General features: G+C 42.7%; 1 protein-coding gene and 1 long non-coding RNA gene across 4 annotated transcripts in view; one reads left to right on the forward strand and one right to left on the reverse strand.

Annotated features, from left to right (window-relative positions):
* The window catches only part of KIF26B (kinesin family member 26B), a 301,650-nt gene that overhangs the window by 19,653 nt on the left and 265,665 nt on the right, over window positions 1-16,332 (forward strand). The window lies entirely within an intron of this gene.
* On the reverse strand, window positions 6,313-12,939 carry LOC311433278. Its single transcript, XR_014690639.1, has 2 exons — window positions 12,146-12,939; window positions 6,313-7,609 (listed from the first exon to the last, which is right to left on the reverse strand). It is a non-coding gene; the product is annotated as an uncharacterized lncRNA (long non-coding RNA).

Below are 16,332 nucleotides of genomic sequence, written 5' to 3' on the forward strand. Positions count from 1 at the left end.
CAGAAAGATCTGTGGTGTTCAGCAGATCTGCAAGATCCAGATTAATCGGAGAGTATCAGTGGTCCATCAATGTATGTCCAAAATATGGATGGACCTGTCTTGTGAAAGAGGACTAGAGGAATATGAAAGAGGATTCTTCTTAAACCAGAATGAGATTTAACTCATCTGCAATTTAATTATGGAGGAGTTGCTGAAAAAAGCAACCTATTAGCCACAAAGTAAAACATCCTGCTAATACCACTTTTTCGCTGGGTTGAGTTTACTGTGGGATACCACTGCACTTCTCAAAATTATATCCTGGGCACTTTACTGTGCTGGAAGAGTCAGTTTTATTATAGCTCCCCAGTAGCCACAAACCAGGGTGTTTCTGTAGGCCAAGATTTCTCTACAGAAGTTCACAGCATCTACTGGTGCAGGGGGTAGATAGGAAGAGAAGCAGCATTTCTGTCTTTTTGTGGCTTGTGCTGTTAATTTATTTTCTTTTCACTAGTCTCTGGTGGTAGAAAAGAGAACTAATTACAAGTCCCTGGCTGTGACTACCGTTTGTACTTTAGGGTTTAATAAAAAATATAGGGCTGCTTCTACCTGCAGAGGTAATTCAACAAGTTCAGGGAATCCTATGAGTAAACATTGCTCCGTCTTTTGTGTCACCCAGAAAGCTTTGCAAGCTCACTTAATTGCAACCGTCCTGGGCTAAAATATTAACTATGGTTTGGCAAGGTAGAAGTGAGCCTTGACAATGGCTTTCCCCTGCTGAGAGGAGGTGGGTGTGCCTGCAGCGATGCAGCACTGCTGTGGCAGAGGAGCACGGGTGCTGTATGGCAGTTCTCTACCTGGCTGAATCCTTTAGAGGCTGGTGACCTAGGTTTGCTGGCAGAAATGACTGATGCTCTTCTGGCTGCATAGGTGGCTGCTGTGCTGTACTGTGGGGATTTGCAAAGTGTAAGTGATGAGAAGAAGAAAGGCATAGGGAGAGGGAAGTACATGTATTTAAAAGCCAACCAGCAAACAAAGAAACAACAAAAAAAAAAAACAACACACTTTTTTACTGCCATCAATTCAATGTTCTCTGAGGTATCTACTTGTGCAAGTGAAGTCATACTTACTAGGAACTGTCTCATGTTCACAGTTTAATTAGTCAAAATGCATTAGCAATTTTTTTGTATCTGGACTTAGAACTGCTGTATATTATTACTAGAACTGTTTCAGAAATTCATTGATACTTGTGAATTATTTGAGTGAATTATCTCCAAGGCAGATGAAAGGCTGAAATAAATACACGACTAGAGATCAAAGGCATGGAGGAGTGAAAGGACTTCTCATAGTCTCAAGAATCCTGATAGTTTGATTCCCAGGACCTTTTATAATGACAAGAAGCAATGTGACACGGTGAATGGTTGCTAACTGAATACATGGAAGTTGGAATTCTTTCTTGCAGTAGCACAAACAAACCATATGGCCTTAAACTAACTGTGCTACCTATGTGTTTTTAGCTTTGTTCCTTTACCCGGATTACTTTCCTTCCCTACTGAGACTGTACGTTCTCATTTGGGAAAAAGCTCTCCGGCTTCATACAGGACATGGCATTTTTTTTCTTTATTTGTTAAATTAAAACATTTTTAGCTGTTGCCTCTTAAGTACTACCAAAACATGAAGCATAAACAACAAATGTGGAAATAGATTTACCATGTGTTACCCTCTTTCAAACCTTACTTTCATTAATCTATTCTTGCATTTCTTCTTCTTTAGCTCTGTGGGTGTCCATAGAGCTCTAGACTGCCATGAAGCTCTATATTCTACATAACTGCATACACAATGATTTTCTCCAGTCTAGTTGTTGCTATTTACAAATCAAATGCTCAGGCAGCAGTCTGAAAGTGTTCTTTTCACTCTCTTACCTTCCTCACCCTGTTGGATTACAGAAGGACCAAGTAAACTCTGCATTGCCAGTTGTGCTGGTCCTGCTCCGTGTTTTTCTTTGCATATACTGCCCACCAACACCATGGCAAGCTTAAATGGACCTCAAATTTAACTTTCTGTTGGGTCAGGACTGACTCTAGCCTACTATATTCTTTAAGAGAAGGAGTGTGTATGCTAATGTCACAAACACATCTTGTCTATCAAGGCTCAATAGTTTTAAGCCGGCTGCTTGCCTGTGTAATGCTTGCTGACACTCAGAGCTTTGCCTTCTAATTGTAGCAGGGGAAAACACAACCCCTGTCAGAGTCACTGGTGGGTCAGTGGAGTACAAAGGCAGTAATCAATCCAAGGCCTAATTAAAGGCAGTGGTGCCAGGAAATGATAGGGAATTCAACAGCCTGACACTCAAACTTCCCTAATTGGACTAGTGTTCTTTATAAGTGCCCTGTGCCCTGCTCCATATTGCCCCCTCTATGATAGCAGTATCTCTCTGTGTTTAGCGTTTTGCTTTGCTCTGAGTTTGAGGCGGAGACGGTTAGAGGGGTCCCTTTGCAGTGACTGCTGTAGCTTCGTGCTCTCTCATCTCTTTATTTAATCTCAGTTTCTGAATGATGCTCGTAAGCAAGTTGATATTTTTTAATAAAAAAGAGATAGTGTACCAAGAGAAGAACACTGAGATGTCTACAGCTCTCCGCTCACATTTTAAAACTTTTCTACCTCCCCGTCTCTACTAAAGGGTTTGTTCTGCAGGACAGGTTGTCCATGAGGACCAGCTGCCTTCTGGGCAGTGCAGTAGCCCTGCTTCTGGGAGCTAACAATTCTGTGCAAGGCAGAACAAATAAAGGAAATTGTATTTTTGTATAGCAGGAATGACTTTGGTTCATTAACAATTTCTTTTTATTAATTTCAATAACAAAAATTCATTAACCTAAATTTGTGTCATGGTCCCTGCTCCATGAGATTAAAAGGAAATTCCTTTGAATAACTTCAGAAAAGGGGCTTAAACAGCATGTCTTTGTGACCAAGAAACAAGACTCTTTTCTACACCCTACCCTGTAACTGTATGACAAACAGTATTCTTGTATGCCACAAGAATATGGGAGAAGCTACAAACCAGTTGAGAGTTCTCTATAAGTACAAAAGCATCATCTTGAGCTGTGCAATACATTTTAGTTAAATATTATTAACTGAAGTTAAGTAAGCAATGCTATTGCTGGCTTCTGTCACTTCTGCATAAAAGGATCCTGCAGAGCATCTCAAGTGTAGAGAAGTCCTCAGCATCTTCGAAGTGAAACGCATTTTGAGCATCAGACTAATTTTTGTACTTCTGTGGAAATCTTCCCATGTCACTTAATGTTTTACTGGCTGCTGGAAGTTTCCATACAATAGTGAGAAATAGAGTTAATTCCTTCTGAATTTTATGTCAAGAAGGAACTGGTTGGGAATAAAGCGTAATGAGTGTCTAGAAAAAGAATGGCAAGGTCTTTTTTTGGGATATGAAAATCATTTGTTGGGGCTGGGGAGAAGAGAAAATTGTGGGTAGCAAATGGCAGCATGACGAAGAAAAAATAAAGCTAACAGTACTATGGAGGATTTGATTATGAACTCTTGCAATTAAATCACTTCTTTCATTCCTTCCTCAGCTATACAGTAAAATCTCATAATATAAGCTAGAGAACTATAAGTAGTTTGATGGACTTTACTGGGATGTTGCCATGCGACACATCTCAGCATGTCCTTGGAGGGCTGAGATGTTAGTGTGGGCCTGATGGGATGGGACCGTCCCCTGATGCTAGTGGGGCGTGTGCCACGTCCACGCTGCTTTAGTGATGGAGGAGATGTGAATGGGAGGTAGAGATGTTTCCCCTCTAAGCATAAATGATTTGATATTTTTATTTCCAGAGACATTGCAGCAATAACTGCATGTATTCAATTACTCATTGGTGTATAAGCTACCCATATAACTCATTTTCCCATGTATTTTTTAATTGAGGGTTGTATGTTGTGGAGCATAAGGGATTCTCTGCTATGAAGTGGAAAGACTCTTATGAAGCCATATTTAAAATACAGAAGTTTAACATGCATGGTGCTGTTTTTGCAATAATAGCACTTGTTTCATGCCATTTTTTACATGGGTAAAACAGAAACCGAGTCAGGTTGCTAGTCTTTCTGTGTTGTCTACCTGACTGCAGAATGAGCTCTGTAAATAAACGTGCAGTGAAGGACCACTGAATGCTATTTTTTTCTCCACCTGGAAACAATTGGTTTTGATGACAATTCTAAACACTTAAAATTACGTGAACCTTAAAGCAACAGGCCATTGCTTACCTACACATACCATTTTCAGCAGAGCTGTTCTCTAGTACCTAATTACAATAATGGGAGTTAATCCAGGTTTGAACTTCAAACCATTTGAAGAATAACTAATAAACACAACTAATGACTGGGTTTTCTGTGTACACTAGAAACAGTGTTTCTTTGTATGTTACTTAAAACACTTGAAAATGTCTCTGTTGCTTTTTATAAGAGGTGTGGAAAACTCTCTGCAGACTTGCCTGTCTCCTAAACCATCCAGCCTCTTGCAAATTATATACCTTGCAGAGAAACATTATTAATTCCAGCGGACTGGTCTGTGGCACAATCTGAATCTGTTTATAATCTTTCAGCACTCTGATATTGCCTGCACCCCTAACAAGAAGTATCAGAGGCATGCGGAGGGGGAGGGATGGGGCCACGCTTCGTTGTAAGTACTTTGAAAAAAGAACAGCGACTGCTTTCTCTTAAACCTCTACTGTTTAACTCGATCTAGTGATACAGGAGTTCAGTCCTTCATGAGAAATGATAATCAAACAGGTCTACGTGATGAGCCACTTATGGGGTGTGGAAGCAGGTTTTTTTGACCTACGGGTGTTTTCTGATGCTCTGAGTTCGGATCCTTTTGCACTAAAGAAGAGTCAAGAATTGTGGGGGAAAAAAAAGTAACGAAATCACAGTCTATTGCAGTCTGTCAAGGGCTGGTGCATCATTATTTATCTTTTTAGACTGAGTTATTAGTATCTTTTAGTGTGCTATAATAGGTCACCATATACTGGGAGTTAATAGTGTGTTTGTGCTGCCAGCAAGTTAGTACAGACCTAGCTGAATACCAAGTCACTACTGAGTTTCACTGATGCAGTGGTTCAAAGGCATCTATATTACAATTACTACTTGCTATTACTTATAATCTTTAAGTACGGAGTAATGTTTTCTCATCAACAGGCTACATGAGTGTCATACATGCTGTTTGTTTGGTAGCTGCTGTTGTTTTGTAGTATTAGGAGGACCCGCTGTTGCAGAGACCATATTGCTTTCTGCGGTTAGAAGCAGTCACTAATTGCATTTTGACTATTTCCATGGAAGGTTTGGGTTGTAACTGTATTTTCCTTGGTCTAGTGGCAGTTTACCCGTGTTCTGGTCCTGAATGAAAGTGATCAAGTGAGAAGTCTTCAGTTGCAGCACATGTGAGGTAAAGCACAGCACAAGACAGCTTTTGCTTGCCAGGACTTGACTTATGCTGGAGTGAATGACACTTGACAGGGCTGTCATCTTGGGCCTACCTTCTTCTGAAATGGTCTTTTTGATCTGGGATAACTGACAGAAGTGGTATCTTCTTTCTGACGCATATTCACATTTCCACCACGTGCATTCTAATCCACAGCCATTTCCGAGCTTTCAAGCTCATCAGGTTCACTTAATGTTTCTCCTTGGATTTGTTTGCCATTAAGGAATCAGTATTTGACACCTACGCAGCATTCAAAGCTGAAGTTTGCTGGTGTGAGCTGCTAACACTTGCTGTCTGTCAGACACAGTAGGGCATTAATTAAAGGGAAATGATGGACTCCTTAACAATGTTGTTACATTTTTTCGAGGCCAAGCATAATGTTCTCTGGTATGTTGTGTGAGACTGTCACATTCATAATAGGGCAGGTTAGGAGTGCAAAAACCACAGCTCATTTAAATTGTTTACCAAAGTTTGTTGTAGGCGATGTCATGTTCTTTCCTGCTTCATTAGCACTGGTTGAGTTGTCTTTTGCTTTGTTATACGTTTGCACGCCTCTCAGACTCCATCATGTTGGCCATTGCACCTCATTATTTGCACCTCACAGTAAAAGCTAGATATCTGTGGAAAGCAGGTCCTATTACGGCATGCACTATGTACACAAAAGGGATGTGTCTTTGCTCTTAATCAACAACAGCAACTTTTAAATTAAGAAGAAAGTCTGAGGGTGTAGCTCTCAGTGCTTTTTTTCTCCTGCTTGTGACATGGGAATACTGAATAATCATGTTACATTTGCAGTCATCCATAGGTATAGGTTGTTATAAGTTGCCCCCTTAATTAATTTTCAGAGAGCATTGCATTAATAATAGAAAGGAATTTATTGAGTAAGCAACAGCAAGCAAAACAGCGCTGGGCGGCCGGGGAGTCTCGGCTCCACCAACGGCGCGCACCTCACCCCCCCCCACGGTCCCTTTTTATATCTTGGTGATTTCAGGATTACGCAGCACATCCTGGTGTATTCTGCGACTGCGCGCGCTGTTGCTAGGGGGTCGTCTCTGTCCCTCTGGTGGTCGTGAAGATGAAGGCCGTAGTCTTCCTCAGCGTTGTGGTTCAACTTCTTTCTTTATTTGGTCATGTTGGCCCAGCGTGAGACAGGAAGGCAAGATGTTGATACACTAGTTTAACAACTTATCAGGAGATGGTTACATGAACTTTGCAGCAGTGTTTTTTTAACAAAAGAGGCTACTGAGATGCAGAAGGAGAGAAGGGGAGGGGGTTCTCTGTTTTGTTACATTAAGCAAAAGAATTTTCATAGTGTCTAGCAAAGGAGTTTTCACAACTCCCGTTCCTCAAACAGAACTCCTTGTTTTTATAATACAAAAGACAATGAACAAACATTTATTGTGTATTACAATCCCTCCTTTTTCTTTTAGTTACTCATTTTGTTCATTGAATCTCTGCAATACCTGGCTACTAAGAACTAATGTTTCCTTGATTCCTTTGTTGGTACTTATTGGCTCGTATTTGGCATGTATGAGCATTAGATGTGCCGCTTCTAAACATCCCTTTACAATCGCAATCAATTTATTAAAAATACATGGTCCAAAAGTTAGTGCTATTATTAATAACAACAAAGGTCCTGCTATTGTTGATAATAAAGTAGTAAGCCAAGGTGAATAATTAAACCAAGATTCGTACCAGCTCTGTTGGGCTTCATTCTCCCGTTTCCTTTTTTCCAACCCTTCCCTGGGTCTTGCCATTGTATCTCTTACCACTCCAGTGTGATCAGCATACACAGCATTCGTCTTTCAGGGCTGCAAACAGCCCGTCCTGTTGAAAAATACCAAATCTAATCCCCTACGATTTTGTAACACTACCTCTGAAGTGACCTGATAGATTTTCCAGGGCCGAGATGGATTGTTCAGTTTGGGTCAGGTCCTCGTCCACAGCAACGCGTAAGGAAGTAAATTCTTGATTTTGTTTAACCAATGAGGCTACCCTGGTCCCCACTCCAGCTCCTCCCAGGATTATTAGGGTGGCCAAAGTTAGAGCCGTGAATGGTTCCCGTCTTTCCAGATGATAACTTGCCACTGTGTGCTGGGTATACATACAATCCTCAGGGTGGTATAGAATCCTTGGTATAATTATCACCTGTATACAAAAATCACGAGACGCATTAAAGAGTTTTAGTGATAGACAAAGAGCTACGCCCACTCACGAACAAACCCACCTAGCGTTGTTGGCTGGGATTAGCCACTTGGTTGATTGTTTTCCATTCTCCATGGTATTACATAGGTGACACTTCCCACTAGGAACCGTGCCCACACACCTACCACCTCCAGTGACTTGTGTTAGTGTTACCCTTATGTCTTTTCCCCAGCTGCAATGTAGAGGGCTGTTCTTTGTGCGGGTGGGCTCCCCAGGATCCCCAATAGCATCATAATATGAAGGCCTTATACTAAAGCATAATCAACAGTGTTTTGTTACATTAGGGCTGCCGATGGTTGGCACTGTAGTATTTTCCACAGGCTGGATTCCCTGGACATTTTCTGACAATACCTCATTTGTTCCTACTGCCTGGGGCCTATCAGCATCCTCCTTTTTATTAGTATGAGTCCTCCCCTATCTGTTCCGTGTTCGTAAAATCTGACATTTTCCTAGTACCCAGCTAGTATCGTCCAAGTTTGTTATATTTATATATAGAACCTTGCAAATTTCTTTATTTCCGTGGAAGGTTCCTGTATACCCTATACCATGCCCTTGCCACCTGTAATGGGGATCCACTTGTCAGTTACAACCTTGCGGCCCATATCCCACTTGTAAGAATTTATTCCGACCAGCCCCGAGTGTCCAGTCCGTAGCAATGGTTTCACACCCCCAGTATGCACAATAATATGCGTTTGGATAATTACAGTACCCCTTTCCTGGGTTAGAACTTGGGCAGAAATAAAATTCTGATAGGTTAAAGCATGGCTGCACTGACGCCAGGTCACAAAATGTGATGCGGAAACTGGGAGCACCCGCTGTCGTCGTTTGCTGGATGATGAATTGATCCTCCCATCTGATTAAGCTCCATTTAAAAGGCTGGTGGGGATGCGCAGACCCATAGCTGACCAAAACGATGATACTGACTCCCATGTATCGTAGGAGGTGGTCGGAGCCCATCTAAATTGTCGGCCCCTCAGTCCCCCACCGTTTTCACTTCTCTGCCTCGCTTGTAAGTTCGGTTGCAGCGAACTACAAGGTATCAGTTCTTCTTGGCAGCAGCAGTGTTCTTCAGGGGAACCTACTAGGGAGCCTTCGAAACAGGGCCTCCTCCCCTTCCCACGATACACAGATAATACACGATACTTATCGAGTCCGTCTTAGCGTCAGCTTCAAGTCGTCAGGGCCTGGAGCTGCCTCCCATTTACGTTCCCGGATTGGTCCTTTCACACGGCTGGCATGCGTCCATCCTTTCTCCGCAGTTCGAATTGCCGTTTCTGTGGTAAGCAAAACAACATAGGGGCCTTCCCCATCGTGGTGTTAAAGAAGTCTCTTTCCAAGTCTTAATTAGAATTGAGGGTGATCAAGTGGCAATTCCGAGTCATAGGGCATACCATATAGCATTTCAAAAGGAGAAATTCCTATATCAGTTCTGGGTTGTGTCCATATGTTTAACAGTGCAAGAGGTAAGCATTTTAACCAAGAAGCCTTAGTTTCCAGCACAAGTTTTGTTAGTTGTTTCTTAATTTCACCATTCATTTGCTCTACCTTTCCAGAAGAGGAGGGGTGCCAGGGGCTGTGAAAATCCCACTCAATCTCTAAGGCCTGCTTTAATCCTTGCAGTAAAGCTTTACACCCATTCAGTCACGTGGTCGATTAGGACAAACAAGTAACTCAGTAAAGTCTACCTGTATACTTTGGAAAGGTCAAAGCCCTGGCTCCCGTCCCCCTCTAGATAGGTTACAGAAGACCTTTTTATTTACCCTTTGACATATAGTACATCCTCTGCATGTGTGCTTCCCTAAAGTATATATTCCTACACAGACATGCTTTCTTAGAACAACATCACACATTGCTTGCACCTCCCAATGATTCTTCTGATGTAAAACAGTTATTTGCCTCATTATCACTTTATTCAGCATTTCTCTCCCATCAGGGAGTATCGATTTTCCTTAAAATGATCCACATATTTATAACATTAATACCTCCTTGGGAGGTTGTAATTGCTCCAAAATCTTTTTTAGAATTTACCCAAATAGATAGGTGGCCCTGTAAACCCCTAAAGTAAAATTGTCCACCTATATTGTTGCTTCCGCCCCCATTTCAGGGGCTTTCCAGTCAGAGGTGAATATACGTTTGCTCTCAGGGCCTGAGAGCACTCCATTAATAACACTGTTATTCCAGTCTAACAATTTACTAGTTGAATGCCCAATTTAATCATCAAATCCCTTCCCAACAAGTTAGTTTCTGCCTTGGATACATACAATAATTGCCCAGTGATCATTTTATCCCCTGGTCTCAGCTTGGTATCCCCCAAAAGTGGCACTGTTATCCCAGTCCCTTCTACCCCCATCACATTTAGGGTTTCACTAGTTAATTTAATCCCTGATACTTTACAAGTCAGTAATGACTTAGCTGCTCCAGTGTATTGGGTTTGATGGCAAGGTTTGAGGGTGTGTGAGGGGTGTGGGGGTGGGAAACTGCAGTGGCAGCCCCCGTGAAAAACAAAACAAAACAAAAACAGAAACCTCCCCGTGGTAGATAAGGGACAATTTCATCTGGCCCTAAAGGGGCCCACTGCTGCCCAGAGCCAAGCCATAGCAACACAGTCCGTGCCTCTGTGAGAGCACATCCACGAAAACAAACAAACAAACAAACAAACAAACAAAAACCTGCTGCTCAACAGCAGCTGGGAGAGCGAGAAACCCCCCCGCAGACACCAAAGTCAGTGCAGAAGGAGGGGGAGGAGGCGCTCCAGGCGCTGGAGCCGAAGCCCCCCTGCGGCCGCTGGAGACGCCCCTGGTGGAGCGGGCTGTTCCCCCCTCCCCGATGCTTGGGAAACTGAACAAACACCACAACAAATATGCAAATATACCAAAACTTCTAGACTGTTACTTAGATAATACCTACATCACCTTTCCCTGCTCATTCAACTTCGAATACCTTTAACACTTTCCACAAACCTTTTAACACTTCCTTTATCTTTCTCTAGCCTTTACTTTTCTAATGCCGACATCAAAGGCTCAGTCAGGGGCCTTAATTCCGTACCTTTTCCCTCCAAGATGCTGAAACAACATCAATATACAACATTTCATCCTGTTTTCCTTCTTTCCACAAAAACAACATTGACTGTAATATGGTGTTATAATTAGTAGTTCCATTTAGGGGCCACTCCGCTCCATCCTCTACTTTATAAAGTGGCCACCACTGATTACAATATTTGATAAGGGCTCTTTTACTCACTGTACCCTCTCAGCCCACTATATCCCTCCAATGTGTTAGTATACATCCTAGGAGGCTTTTCCTCAGGATTTCTTTGCTTTGAACTTTTCCTATTGTAATCTACAGTGGTTAATATTCCACCGTTTTCCTAGAAGCTCTTTACTAGTCAATCCCAATCCCTCCAAAATCCACAATATACAGATACACAAGTAAAATCAAACCACTGTAAATTAACTGCCTGTAGACAATTACACTGGGGACATTTAAACCTGATGAGCCGATAATATGCCTGGGCAAATTTTGTTCCCTTAGACATACACCTCAATGGCAGTTCTTATATTTACATATTAACATATTAACATATGTATAAAAGAACACTTTAACAAAAATGCCCGGGCTTTTATATATACAATATACAATGTACAGTTATTATTCCAGTTAGAATTATTCCTCAGCAGCTGCAAACATTATGCCAGTTGCCATTAAAGCTCGCTTACCCTCCTCCTGTCTCTTTCTTAAAATCTCAGACGTCCCTGGAGTTAATGGGGACTGCCACATATTCCTAGTCACTAATCCCTGAGTGCTAGAATCAGAGTTGTTATTGGCATCCCCCTGGGGTTGCAGATTAAGAAGCCCGGGAGTCGGAGGGGCTGCAGGTGGGGGTGGTGGAATATAGGGAGGCAGTGGGGCTGGGATCTCTAATTCTCGGTTTTTCTTGTGCCTCCCATCCCCTCCTTTTTCTTTTAGAGGATATAAATTGGCTCGAGTTTCCGAGCTGATCCACAAATGTGCATATTCACTTTCTTCCAAACTAAAAGGTTCTTTTGAGTTTACATAAATATTTAGGGCCTGGCAAACCCAATCTTCAAAGGACCCAAATACGGGCCAGTAAAGGTGGTCTCCTCGAATCTGTTTACCACCCCAAACTTCAACACAATAATGTATCATTTTTACTTTATTCCTTCCCCGCCTAAAAGGGGAATCCTCCCAATTTTTAATCATTAATCCCGGGGTAACCTAACATCAGACGTTACCCCGCCCATGGGACCAGAAGGCTTACTCTTCTTCTGTCCCATCTTCTGGAGCGCCTTCACACACACACACAAATCGCTTCCCCCTTTTCGTGGCCCAGTCCCTCGCGGGATGTGGGAACCGCACTACCGAGGGGTCCACACTCGCTTCGTCCGCAATTGGACGTCTCACAGCGACACGCTCCAGGATACCCAACCCCAACCGAACAGATCACCGGCCTATACTTACTCACTCCTGAGTCTTCGTTCGGTCTTCGTGCACAAAGATTACTAGGGGTTGCCGGCTTTATTTGCTTGCTGCCGAATTTAGGGTTCGTTGGTGAAGGATTTGAATGAAAGCAGTCCTAGCGAAGGCCGCTGAAATCAGCGGGGTGCCCCCTCCGAAGGTCTTTCAATCAGATTGCCTTCATCTGAGTCATGGCACCAAATTTGTTATAAGTTGCCCCCTTAATTAATTTTCAGAGAGCATTGCATTAATAATAGAAAGGAATTTATTGAGTAAGCAACAGCAAGCAAAACAGCGCTGGGCGGCCGGGGAGTCTCGGCTCCACCAACGGCGCGCACCTCACCCCCCCCCACGGTCCCTTTTTATATCTTGGTGATTTCAGGATTACGCAGCACATCCTGGTGTATTCTGCGACTGCGCGCGCTGTTGCTAGGGGGTCGTCTCTGTCCCTCTGGTGGTCGTGAAGATGAAGGCCATAGTCTTCCTCAGCGTTGTGGTTCAACTTCTTTCTTTATTTGGTCATGTTGGCCCAGCGTGAGACAGGAAGGCAAGATGTTGATACACTAGTTTAACAACTTATCAGGAGATGGTTACATGAACTTTGCAGCAGTGTTTTTTTAACAAAAGAGGCTACTGAGATGCAGAAGGAGAGAAGGGGAGGGGGTTCTCTGTTTTGTTACATTAAGCAAAAGAATTTTCATAGTGTCTAGCAAAGGAGTTTTCACAACTCCCGTTCCTCAAACAGAACTCCTTGTTTTTATAATACAAAAGACAATGAACAAACATTTATTGTGTATTACATAGGTAACTTTCTATTCTGATATGTTAAGATTTTGTTTCTAACACTTATTTAAAAGCTGCATAGTCCCAGAGAAGGGAGGCTAACAAACCCAGGGTATAGGGTCTCCCTATATTTCCAGAGGAAGTAGCAAGACTTGTAGAACAATTTTAAGACTGAGGCCATGAGATGAAGAGATGCAAGTTTCACGTACCTACCATGCAATACTCTGCAAATACAAATGCCTGAGTTTCACTAAAGGACTGCAAGCAAAGAGCTCATTATACAAGGGCCCTGTAAGATTTTAGTACTTATGTTTTCTGCAGAAATCTTCAGGTGAAAGGTGTTGAAAAAATTCAGTGTGCTGTGGTTAAGCTGTATTATCACTCTAACTTATCACAATTGTAATAGTTTAAAATGGATTTGATGATTAAGTCACCATGAATAGTTTGATATGTTAATAAAAAACAATTCTAAGTTGTGAACTGTAAACACAGCTGCTTATTCTGCTTTTATTGCAGAAGCAAATGAGAGAAGAAAAAAAAAACACGTTATAATGGTAAAAACTTTTGCCAAAGTCCTTGAACTTTTGACGGCTAAGGTATTGGAGGGAAGGAAAAAATTTCCTCGAACATCTCCGCTCCTTTTTTTTTTTTTTTTTTTTTTTTTTTTCCCCTCCTTTTGGCAGCTGTTTTTATGACTGTAGGGAAACTTTACCCTGCAAGGGTTATTCACCACCTGGATCGTTATAACACTATAACCTTTAGGACGTTTCTACCCAGAGGCAAAGGGAGATAGCTTTGGTAAATGGTCTGTAATTCTAGGTCTTAGGTCTTTCACCTTGCCCTGTGCTCGTTGCTTTCTGTTGTGCCTATGGATGGGGAGAAGCTATTATACTGAGAAATCAAAAGCAGTGAAATGCAGGTTGTTATCCTGCTTCCAGATTACCTCAGGGCGGCAACGCAATGAAACCCTTGTGTTCATATTGTGACCGCCTTTTTCTGGTGATTGTTCTTCAGTAAATAGGCTCTGTATATGGCCATGCCTCTGATCTGCAAGTGCTTAAACTGGCAGGCTGGTTCTGTGCCAGCGTGTCTGCAAAGGTCAGTAGTGGTGCCTGAGTGTAAGTGGTTCTCCTGCTGTGAATGAGTGTGCATCAACCAGACACGTCGGCAAGCACTTACCTGGCCATCCCTCTCCCATGCTTGAGGTACCTAAGACCTGGAGCATATACGCTTACCGCAGCATGCTCCTCCTGTAGCAGTTCCACAGCTCTTTCTGGCTCCAGGCTTGCTGGAAGGTGTGGGCTCCTTCATGAAGCACTGTGGTTTATATCCATGTATGTACGCCAAATGGATATCCTGTGCTCACAGGCAGCATAGCGTCATGCTGTCTGTTCAGTGAGTTGGTGTGTCAAGAAGGAAAATGGTACATGTCAGTCGTGTGATGCTAATGCACGAGCACCCTCTCCTGCTCCTCACCTTCACATGATCCCGTGCAAGAAATCTCAGCCAAATTTTGTAGCATGTGCTCACGGGAGCATGACTCTCTTCAGTCTTTAAAAAAGCCATGGTACGGTTACTGCAGGAGGAAATCTTTAATTTGTGAATCAGGAGAGTTCATCTAGAGGCAGACGCGTGTTGGCCCTTCATTCTCCGTGGTCACTGGGGCTAGAGGAAAATGAATGCGGGTTTTAATACTCAGACCTGTTGGCCTCTTCTTTCAAAACGTGGAATTAAGCCTTGTCTGACTGCTTTCAGCACTGTGCTGAGCTCAACACCTAGTCTGCAGTTCAAACAATGCCTGGTGAAAGTCTTACGGCTTCAAAGTAAGTTTTGTTTGGATGATAACAGAGGAATTTAGTCTGATGGATACGGCTATAAAATAATTTGGAGGAGAGATCCCATGAATAGGGGATGAGTTGCCTTTACCTGTACTGTTTAAAAGAGTGTTTCAGATGCAACACATCATCTGTGTTGAAAACAGCATTAAGTGCTTTATTACTGCTGTAGTGTGGGAAGCAGTAGAAAGGAATTAGGCTAGCAGAAGAGAGCTTTGACTTGCTGTGAATCACTAATCAGGTGTTGAGTACAGGACTAAATATTAACACCTTTGAGGACACTAAGCATCTGTGAACTCTGCCTTTAATCCTCATAAAGGTACTTGGCATGGAGAAAGAAGCAGCAATTTGTTATCGGGGTTGGCATGCATTTGGAAAGGGTTTGTTGATTTGAGAGGCAGTTCCACATCAGGCCATCAAGCTCCACAGTGAGCTAAACTTCGAGTTCAAGTGCTGATGTGTCAGCGATACTGAACAAATGCTGGATGCTTTCCGGATGTCTGATGAAAGGAGCAGGTAATCAGATTGTACATGTACCTCACTTCCAACCTTTCCTGAACCAGCAGAGCTGCCACCCAGTTGGATGGGGGAGAGAATTGAAGGACAGAAGTGAGGAACAAGCCCTCACGGGTTGAGATAAAGACAGTTTATTAAGTGAAGGGAAAAAACAGAGAGAGAAAAAGGCAAAGAAAACCCCCAGCAACAAACTAATGTAAGCAGTGCAAAAGCAGTCACTTGCCACCATCAGACCCTGGGCAGCTTTAATGCAGGGCAGCTTCCCCTGCAGTTTTATTGCTGAGCATGACGTTGTACGGTAGGGGACATCCCTCTGGTTGGCACATGCCAGCTGTCCCCTTCCAGCCTCTTGTCCACCCCAGTCCTGCTCACTGGGGCAGCAGTGTGAGAAACAGAGGGCCTTGGTGCTGCGCTGGGACACAGGCACATTGTCAATGCCATTTTGGTCAACCATCTAAAACACAGCTCCTTGTGGGCTCCTGCAAAGAAAATTTTCCTCATCCCAGCCATGCCCCGTACACCCTCCCTGTTAACAGGGTGAATGTTGGATTTCAGAGTGCAGTAACCTGGTGGTTTAGCTGATGTCTATTTTGGGAAGAAAGGAAAAACTCAACAGTCAAGATTGGCAGGCTGTCTAAAGCAGTATGCTTCTAAGAGCCTCCTTCTCCATTTCTTTTTGTCTAACTATTTTTTCTTTTGGTTAGCAAAACAGAGAGGGAATCACGTACCAAATGCCCAAACAGATGTAGGAGACTGAGAGGAAAGAATGCAAGGCTCTGTATGTGTGTTTTTTTTGTTTGTTTGTTTGTTTAACAGTTTTCTGTGGTGTGTTTTACTTGAGGTTGATTGTGGCTACAGACTGTGGATATCTGGTTCTTACAGAATGTAAAGGCTGTAAGCTCGTTTCTTATCTCTCTTTCTCCTCTTCCCCTTTCAAATATTAAATGACTTCCCCCTTACTTCTTCTTTATTTTATCTCTTGTAATTCAGGTAGCTCCCATCCCATTTCTAATTCTCACTGTTAAGTGTTAATTGAAAGACTCAGTAGAGACAGGT

The sequence above is a fragment of the Aythya ferina genome, assembly GCF_964211825.1.
Source record: "Aythya ferina genome assembly, chromosome: 3".
In the NCBI taxonomy this organism is placed as follows: Eukaryota; Metazoa; Chordata; class Aves; order Anseriformes; family Anatidae; genus Aythya; species Aythya ferina.